Source organism: Gavialis gangeticus, unplaced genomic scaffold (genome assembly GCF_001723915.1).
Source record: "Gavialis gangeticus isolate Ggan-Ray unplaced genomic scaffold, GavGan_comp1, whole genome shotgun sequence".
Taxonomy (NCBI): domain Eukaryota; kingdom Metazoa; phylum Chordata; order Crocodylia; family Gavialidae; genus Gavialis; species Gavialis gangeticus.
The window spans coordinates 136,098,963-136,108,801 of record NW_017729032.1 but is presented as its reverse complement, the minus strand read 5'-3'; positions in this window follow the sequence as shown (position 1 = coordinate 136,108,801).

Below are 9,839 nucleotides of genomic sequence, written 5' to 3'. Positions count from 1 at the left end.
TGATGTCCCTAACCCGAGCCCCAGGCATGAAGCAGACCTGTCGTAAATATGGATTGTCATCCTGTATTTCTTAGGTTGGGGTATGTGACTTTGAGCTGATGTTTGTAAATTTGTTTTTCCTTTTTTTGCTCTGTACAATGCTTCTGTATAAACACTGATGTTTAAATGTTTGGATGTGCTGGCTACATGATGACGAGTTTCCGAAGAAGAATTCATTGTTTTTTTCTCAGGAAGTGAAGAAAGGTAACAGATTTGTGTATAATGGCAGACACTAAAGACTGTTTAATTTTTTCCAGTCAACCAAGCTATTAGTTGGTGATAAAAACAGGATTGTTCATTCTGCTAATCCCATTGTTGCTGTGTCACATGTTTCACAGTATCTAGTGCCAGAAGAAAGGAAAATCTTATTGTGAACAAATATAGAGTGCCTTGAGCTGACATACAGCATGTTATATTTGCTGAGCATGGGTTTCTGTTTGGAACTTCTGACCTCTGTATTTTAGCACTGACATAAAATAGGGCCAAATAAGAAATTGTGTTTGTTTTGAACTCTTTACATTAGCTAGGGTTTGGAATCCTATGGATTTCTTTGCTTGTAAAGGGTTATTGTAACCTCTGCTCTCCAAAATGGCTTGTTTCTGCTGCTGACCCTTAAGAGTTGGGCCCCTGCTTAGGTATTTTAGACCAATTGACTGCTCATCACATCCTTTCCTTTTCTACAGCTATACATAACTACTGAGCTCCTCATTCCTCATCTTCTGTCACACATAGTCACATCCAGTCTGAAGTTCTGATAGACCTTGTTAATTGGAATAGTGTATAAAAGCAAAAGGAATTGTCACTCCAAGGGTGGATCCAGTGGTACAGCTGTACCCTGCTTTGCTTCCTGCTCCACCCAAACTTTAAAACCAACTTCCCCATAAAGGCAGCAATATTTCTTTTTTAGTGGTGCTAAGGAAGTCAACTGATTTCATGGCTCATTGTAATTTACCCAATTCCTGCTAATTTGTCTTCACTCTACAAGTGTTAACAACCCTCTCTCCTTTTTAAGGGTGTTGATGTTCCATTAATCAAGCAACCCTTTCTTTTGCAATTTTGCTGTCTGTTAGCTATCCTTACTAATAACTCTCTATTATTTCACAGCCCTTCAGACTGTTTTTAGTTCTAGCTTAAAAAAAATAATTCAGGTGTGAAAATGATTTAGTGAGGTGGCGTATGCACTGTCAAGATGCTCAAGATGGCTAGGTTCTGAATAAGAGATACACATTTAACTATGATGACTACAGGACTAATGAAACAAGATTTTTGGACTACTTAGGTCTAGATTTTAATTTCAATACATAATCTAGAAAATTAATGCACATTCTAATTAAGTCATATTTGTTTTGCTCTGATCTTAAACTGAATAATATAGCACTAGGCCCTTAGCATATTTGTATATCTTCTAGAGAAAAAATGTGTTGTGTTATATATGATGATGCAGCATACCACCTGCAAACCCTTCGCCCCCCTTTTTAAAAACCTAGCTCCTCCCTTGATTCAATAGGGTTTGGAAAGAAGAATTGTCTGTTGAGTGCTGAGCAATTATGCTCAGTCTCTTGCAGAACAGAACATCTGTTTTGTCTCTTTAGAAATACACAGTATCTGTCCTGTCAATACAATACTAATGAAGATAAAAGTTGGGTTTGTCAGCTCATTGCGCACTATGTTCAGTTTAGATGTGCTTGAGTTATCTCTGCTTTGACAAGGTATGTTTATTATTGTTTTCCCTGGACATGACATTTCAAAGTATTGGCATATACTTGCCATTTGCTGTCACTCTGTCGCTTTGTTCAGTTTGGAGCACTTGTGTATATCAATTTAGATATAAGTACTGCTTCAAACCTTAGTGCTTTTCAAAAGATTATGTAAGAGTGCTTCAGCAGAGATTTTAAATTGCATCATTTTCAGTCTAAGCTATGAAGGGATGTATGTGATAATGAGCTCACCTAACATGTCAAAAACTTGGGTTCTGTTTCCTAAGTCCTGTACACATCCTGATTGATCTTGTATAAATAACTTATTATTAGATCCAAAAACAGGATACATGCCTAGAAGTTAGACTGTGCAACACCTGAGTGGCTGGGGATATAGAAGTTAGATGAGTTAGATATTCATACTACCTACTTGAAATGGAGAGAGTTGGGAACAGCAGATTGGGATCCCAAACAACTTGCGTACTGAGTGGGGAGCTACTTAGAGCTATTCAACAGGAAATGCTAAAAACAAAGAAGTCCTGCCTCTTGCTCAGGGCTACAGGGAGTGGCCTCCATCCACTCAAGAGCCACAAAAGGAAACTTTCTCATGAAAGTAGGAGCCTTTCTTCCTCACTCTTGCTATGTGTTCCTTAATAGTTTTTTGATGCACAATTGCACAGCTTCAACTTAAGACATGGAGAGGACCCTCTCTTTGCCTACCTGTTGCCTGGTGATTAGAGCACACACCTGGAAGGCAGGTGATGTGGCTGCAAATCCCCTGACGCAGAGGAATGATGAGTTTGGATTCCCCAGAGTCTGTAGGAATGCTCTACCTACCAAGTTGTTGGATAAAAGACAGCCAGCTGCCCCTCCAGCTGTCATGTTTTATAGGAAAACAATAGTTGTTCCTGAATTTTGTGGAGAGCTGCGTTCAGTAGGCACAAGGTAGATGTTATCAAAAGACACCTGTATGACTAAATGTTGAGAGAGACAGAAAGAGGAAAACTCCTAGTTTGTCAATCCTGATAGAGCTGAACTGCAACATAGGCACTAAGCTACTCAACCCTGCCGAGAGCAAGGCATTTCTAGGTATGGGAATGTTAATGTTAAGAGAATATCTTAATGCTAAGCACCTAGGAAGAGACCAGGATTAAATCCATTTTTGAAGTAAGGACTCGGGTATTCCTCCCAGTACAGGGTAATACTTTTTTTAATGGGCTAGACTCGCTCTTTCTTGCTCTCTTGGCCCCATACCTTTTGCATTCTGTTCTTCATGGCAGCCCTTTTGAAACCTCAGAGTAACATTATGAAATTCAACACATAAAAGATGGTAGGATGCTTTTATGGATCCTAATAATTCCTTGCACTCTTCTATACACCATCACAGATTCATGTTTATGAAAAATAACCAGGAGACATCAAAGGGCTTCAAATGGCAGAATTGGAATGACATCCAAATTGTCCTTAAGAGATTGTCTTTATCATGGAGTATTGACCTCCCTAGATAAGATTTTTTTAGAAGCTTATATTGACAAATATCTACACATTCCCCCTCTTCCCCCCCATTTTAAATGGAATTCCAATTAGGCTGGTTTGGGTTTTTTAGCCACAACCTCTCTAGGTTTACCTCAAACAAAATAAATCTTTGCAACCTATTCACCTAGAAATTTAGTTAACCTTCTTGAACACATTAAGCTGATGTGTTTAGCACTTTTCTGATACAGGATATATACATTTGGTATCCCTTGATATCATCTTCATGATGCCAAATCAAAAGGGAACAGGACTAGGCAGCTGAAAAGAACAAAAATGAGTCATGCAGCTGGTTCTGAGGACAAAGTATGAAGTTATAACAAGCAGTTGTCTCTGTGGCTGCTACTCCATGGCCATGTCTACATGAGATGCTGCTGCACAGTGGTTGTATAAACAAGTTCTAAATAAATGCAAAGTAACCCAAGTTACTGCACAGATGCACCAGCAAACAACTTTCTTCTGACGCTGAGTAGTAGCCTAATACTACTGCATAGTAGTGTCATGTCACCGTTTTTGTCATATGACACTACTGTGCAGTAGTATCAAGCTACTGCGCAGTTAGCATCTCATGTAGATGTGCCCCATGGGTATTAGTGGTGAGACAGAGCCATGGGAACAATTTTATTTTTTCAGGAGTTTTGTCATTTTAAATGGATGAGCACAGGAAAAACTATTTAAAAATTATTAATAAAGAACCCTACTTTTCCCCATCAGTCACTCAAAAGCAAATATAATATTTTTTTCTTAGCAGCCTTCTATATGCCACGTCCTCTTGCAAAAGGGTGAGTAGACATTTTTCTTACAATTAAAACACCAGCACAGCTGATTAGCCTAGGGCAGTCATGGGAATAGTGTTAACTACCTTAAAAAAACACAAAGAAAGCAAAACACTGTTTACTATCTCCTCTCCTTCCCACTCATGTCATATCTTCCCAACTGTCTTTTTAAAAAAGATAATACACTCAGAAATTAAATGACAGACTTCCTAGTAAAAACAAACAAACCCAAAAACAACCCCCCCCCCCAAAAAAAACAAAACAAAACCTGTTGTCATAATGAGTGCAGTATAAAGGTTACAACTGGTTGGAATATTTTTCCTTTAGATGTTGACCTTTTTTTCCCCTAAAAAAAAATCCAAAATGTTTTTGGCCAAAATCGTTTCAGTTTTCAAACTGTTGTTTTTATCAAATTACTTGAAGCAAAGCCAACTTGGATCACAACTATCTTAATTTTTAAAAATAAGCCTACAAGAGCATGATGTAAAACTAAATAAGAAAAATGTTAGCAAGTTATTTTAATATGTAAAGGAGAACCTTGTGTTCACTTCATCTTTTTTTGTAAAAATAAAGCCATTTAAAAATATGTTGCATATTCAATTTTTATAATTACTTTTTGGATTATTTGCAATAATCTGATTACACATACTAATTTATCAGCAAGTGGAAGCCAGGAAAAACTAAAAGTAATAAGGTTTTATTAAGTTATAATAGCAAGTGATTTCATGTACATGACTGCATGTACACACATACAAAATGCATTTACTTTGTTATTATTAATATATATATAATTTCAAATAATAATTCTCTTTTCATATCAGCTTTCTTCATTGGCACACTTAATTTCTGCTATTTCATTACTTGCATGGTACAGTCAAATTGTGCCACCTAGTGGTCACCTAGCCCACAACCCCTTATCTTTTATTCAAATTAAAGGGCTTTTGGTTGAACAAACATTGAAGCCCAGAGATAAACTTATATGTTTTCACTATGAAAACTTTTTAAAAAAGTTTCTACATTCTCTATTTTTCCATAGATAAACATATGGGCTGAAACACAGCCATGTTATTCCTTAGGAAACAAACAAACAAACAAACAAACTCCCATGTTGCTAACTGGTACTGTGAGCTGATACACTTTAGGAACCTGGCTTTCCATTACTGTGGAGTAAATGCAACCAACACTGTTTTGACATTTTATCCAATGACTAATGTAAATATATATAAACAATAATCGAGTTTAAGAAGCAAAAGCCAGAGCAGTCTGGCTCCCTGAGAACTGCCCTTCTCATTGGGCTAGTCAGGCTTCATTTTGTGTGCTTTCTGGCTCTATAAGTTCTACCAAGGGGATTAGTTTCAGTGTGGTGGGGGGCATCATAGTAGTGACTCTTTCTTGGGAAGTAGGTATAGCTTTGAACCCTTCAGATGGAGGGGGGCCCAGTTCTTTCACCTCCTGGGCAAGTGTCCTTAACACAAGTCAAAGGGATAAAAGTTCTTCTCCCTTCTGTGATCATGAGGGAAATGATGTAATTTGGGTGGGGCAGTGAGGACAGCCACCCTGGGCACTAACATTGTGGGGGGACAAGGAGGAAAAAGCAGCCGATATTGCAGCCATGTAATTATAATCACCGTCTAATGGCACAGCAGCAACCAGAAGCTGCCCTATGCATAGCAGTGGCCCCTGGCTGGTTCATTATGTAGCATGTGGCACTAAATCTACACATAACCCAGTGTCTAGCATTGCCTAAAGGCTGCCTATGGGCAACTTCTGCTTAGTGCCTACATCGGTTTCCTAGACTTTTGATACCTGGGGCACACTTTTGTTCTAGTTTAAAATTGGTGGCACACTTCAGTCTTATACCTGAAAAGATATGTGTCTATATGCATGCACACAGACACAAACACACATGCACACACTTCAAAATAAAATGCAACAATAAAATAAAATACAACCTTTTTGCTCTGCAGAAGACTGATCCAGCCACATAGGGCTGGCCCTGGGTCCTGATCCCATTGTGTGGGAGGACTCAGCCTATTTTTCACAGCACATTTCTGTTGCTCCCATGGCACACCAGTATGCCACAGCACACCCTTTGGAAATCACTAGCCTACATACTCTGCATGTGTATAAGGCTGTCCATTGAGAGAAAGGAAGAGCTAGGTGCTTTCCCAGAGCAGAATAGGACTACTCTTCTATGGTAAGACACGTCCAAACAGCCACATAGGCTTAGATGTCTAATAGGACTTGGGCCCTAATGTCCTGGATTTCAAGCCAGGAACCAATCCCATATTATATTTCCAAATATATTTAAAAATATTGACTGCATTCTCACCACCAGCCCAAGTGAACAGTCTGATAGCAATAGAAGGAAGTATATAAATACCATGTAGCAAACTCGGAAGTGAAAGCTGCACTTGAAATTAAATGAAAGTGAATGTTACTTTCATTAAACTTGTATCTATTACTTGTTTGTAATTCATACTCTGAGTAATTATATCCCTGTCTATTAGTACAATGAAAGTTCTGAATAGATTTTGGTTGTTGCTGAAATTCCTACTGCAAACTTGGAGGAATATTTTTTAATTGTGTTTCTTTAAATAGCATTACTATGCAAAAAGTAAGTATTATGGTAACTCTGGTATTCTATATTATGCCAGAGGACAGGCAAATTGTTTTAATAACACACATGCTGTTTAAACATTTACAATACCACAACTTTCATTTTATCCATCATAACCTGAAGACCCTTTCAGGGAACTTTGGTCTAGAATAAGTGCCATATAAATAGATTCCAAGTGGTTCAGCATCAGACACAATCTCCACCCAAGCAGAAATCACTGAGGCCATGAACAAGCAGTCATTTTTAGTGCTAAAAATTTCTGTGAATTTCTATGTTCTATAAAAAAAATAGCCTGGGCACTGGAGCATACATAGGTTCTACCTTCTGGCTAGAGAGCTATGCAAACAACCTCTCCAGGCAGGGGGCACTAGAAGGCTGCTTCTTGGGTTACCCCTTCCCTTAGGGGAGCCCTTTGATTGGCAGCCTGCCCTCTACGCTGCTGCAAGAAGGGGCAGGCTGTCAATTGGCACTTGGTATCTGCTAAAAAGCAGCAGTCATCACAAATATCCCTTGAGAATGCACTCTGCTACCCACCTTCTCGGTCCTGCCAATCAGCTGGGGTACATTGTCCCATGGCAGAAACCCTACCAAAGCCCTTGAGAGGTTCCCACTGTGACCTCCTGCCTACCTCCTTTTCCTACGGTGGGTACAGATACCTCCTGCCCCCTGCATTCCTCTGAGTTGACTGCTGCAGGAGGATCCCCCCCGAAAAATTAGGTGATTGGTAGTATAGAGGGAATTCCCCATGTCAGGGTCCCCCCAGAAGTCTCCCTGACTGGTCATCTCTGGGTGGATTATCAAGAAGGTAGTGCTGTCCCTCCTTCCCTCTCCCTTGGAGGGAGGAACGAGGGATACCAGAGGACTGGGTGTCCTTAACATGTGAGAAAAGCATACAGCCATTCAAGTTAGCATGGGAGGAAAAATATCTTGCTGGTCAGAAGAGGAAGAATTTTCTTGTGAAAGAGTCAGTTCTCTATTACAAGAAACCCCTTGAAAGGTTATACTTTCTCTTTTTGCACTGGGAAAAAGGATTTTCTTTGAGCACTAATATAACGTCTATGCATCATCTGAGAAATGCAAGCCTTTATGATTAAGTACCTTTTAGTTTATTGTAAGCTGCCTTCACATTGCCACTTCCTTTTCCCTAGAATAGTGATAGCATGAGGTTTATGGTGACCCCATTAACCTTTGGAATTGGAGCATTGAATAACAGGAAATATTGTTTACCTAACTAAAGCTGCATCTCAGTTAATCAATATTTCTGCTATCTTTACTTGTCCAGTATGTGACAAGGGAAACTTAATTCCTATAAACCATACTGGAAATGTGAAAAGGGGAGGAGGCAAACTAAATAAGAATGAAAACCAGTTTTAACTCGAGAATGAATTCAATTGATTGTAAGTAAAGTTTAGCGTAAATATGAAGAATGCATAAATATATTCAGTTTAAAAGTGTTTTGCATATTCATCTTAAAATCTACTTAAGATCAAGGACCTACATTATGAGTTTAAGCCAGTTCTGCATGTTCTTATATGGTTTAATTCACACCTTGCATATTTACAGCATATTTTTAAACTCATGAAGAGCTATTGGCTAATTTTGTTCCTTTTATTGATTTTTTCAGTCTTCTGAGTATTAATTAGGGTGCCTTATGATGCTCCAGCTTGCTTCTTCATTCAGGGCTTATTAAAAAAATATTTCCTTCCCACTCAAATACTCGCCCCATATTTTTAAAGGAGTAACTCACCAGCAGCCCCTGGCCTTTCATGGGAAATTGATGTAAATCTACAACACAAATTAGGAGTACAAATCTGGATCTGGCCTCAAAATAGCATAATGCTTCCCAGAACTTCGTGGAAGCTTGTCCTTTCAAATGCAGATTTGCCACCAGCTCCATTACATGGTGTGGGGACAAGTCGATGCACTTTTGGTATTGTTACATGAGCTACAGGTAAACTTGCAGGCTGGCTACTGATAAAAGGCAAGAAACAAGCCTACAGCCTGACACTTAATTGCTTGCACCTCGAAACACAAACACTTATCCCAAAGCCTATCTGATTACCTGTGACAGCACAATGTAAATTATAAACTGTCTGGGGAGACTTGAGGAAGTGACCTACACATTGTCAACAGTTCTTGAATTTGCTGAGTTCTCCAAATTTCCCACCAGCCTATACCCTAATTCATGGAGGCGGCCTCCATATTTCATGGTCCCAGCACTATGTCAGGTGCCATTGCTGTGGCAGAGCACAGTATCCACCCCTCCCCCCCGCACACACCTCTGATTGGCCGAGGGGCCCTGGAAGTCCTACTCCTCCAGAGGTTGATTGGTTGGCATGTGTCAATCTCCAAGGAGGGACAGGATTTCTGGGGCCCCTGGGCCAGAGGCATGGAGGAGCCCTCCTGCCCTTTCCTAGAGATGAACAGATGGCCATTTGTCAATCTCTGGGGAGGGGCAAGACTTCTGGAGCTCCTTGGCCAATCAGAGGCATTGGGGGGGCCCTCTCGCCCATCTTTGGAGATCGATAGTTGGCTAGCTGTCAATCTCCAGGGAGGGGAAGGACTTTCAGGGCCCCTTGGCCAATCCCCACCTCTGCAGGGATTTTGTGGAGGTGGTGCTGGTTGTTGTGGTGGTGGTGGTGTCTGTGTGGTAGCTGTTAAAGTTTTCTTTATTGTCTTCCAAGAACTCTAAGCTCCCCCACTTGGACTGCTGGCCATGTAGGCAGCATACCGCTTACTGAGTTGCCATAGTGAAAAGCTCTACTCTCAATATAAAAAAAGGATATAAAAGGTAATCAACACTATGAATCAAGACTGTTCTTCACTTATAATAAAACTTGTGAATATGTTCTACCAAATGAACATGTACTGATTTTGTGAATATTTAAGAGACACTCTAATTTATTTTACTGAGGAAATACCTTCCCTGTGTCAAGGAACGATTGAAAAAGAGCATGGGTGACTTGATGTATGAGATGGAAATATTTTGTGGACTGTGGTGGCAAAGTTTTCTATCAGACACGAGTACAGATGTTGATACAAAACCACTGGAACGAAGGCAACCATTGATCCTCTGGATCATGGTGTATGCATAAGAGGTCTATTCAGGCTCCTGCTGAATCCATTTGTAAGGAGTCCTGCGACCATCATACCAACACATTTGATGCATATACC